The following is a 524-nucleotide window of genomic DNA, read 5'->3' on the forward strand; positions in this document are numbered from 1 at the left end:
GGCATTTTTTTATATGTTATTAGGAGTCAAGAACAGTGTTAAACGTCACTTCCTGTTGCCAGCAGGTGGCGCTATGACTATAACTAAATATGAGCATGGACATGTGTTCAAGAGATAACTCTTATCAAACGTGTGACGTTTGGGGTAGATTGTACATTGCCTTCTTGAGTAACAACAAAGTCCTGTTTCATTGAATTAGCATGCTTTAGCACTTAGCTAAGTATTGCTAGCATGTTTTAATATGTTTCTAGCATGTTTAGAACTCAATGGCATTTTTAACATGTTGCTAGAACGGCATCAACGTGTTAAACATGTCACTTCCTGTTGCCAGTAGGTGGCGCTATTACTATAACTGAATTTGAGCATAGGCATGCGTTCAGGCCATGATTCTTATCAAACATGTGAAGTTTGGGGCAGATTGGACGTTCCATGCCTGAGTTACAGCAAATTCCTATTTAATTGCAGTAATAGCATGCTTTATCACTTAGCTAAGTGTTTGCTAGCATGTTTCTAGTATGTTGCTA

Source organism: Squalius cephalus (genome assembly GCF_949319135.1).
Source record: "Squalius cephalus genome assembly, chromosome: 19".
Lineage (NCBI taxonomy): Eukaryota > Metazoa > Chordata > Actinopteri > Cypriniformes > Leuciscidae > Squalius > Squalius cephalus.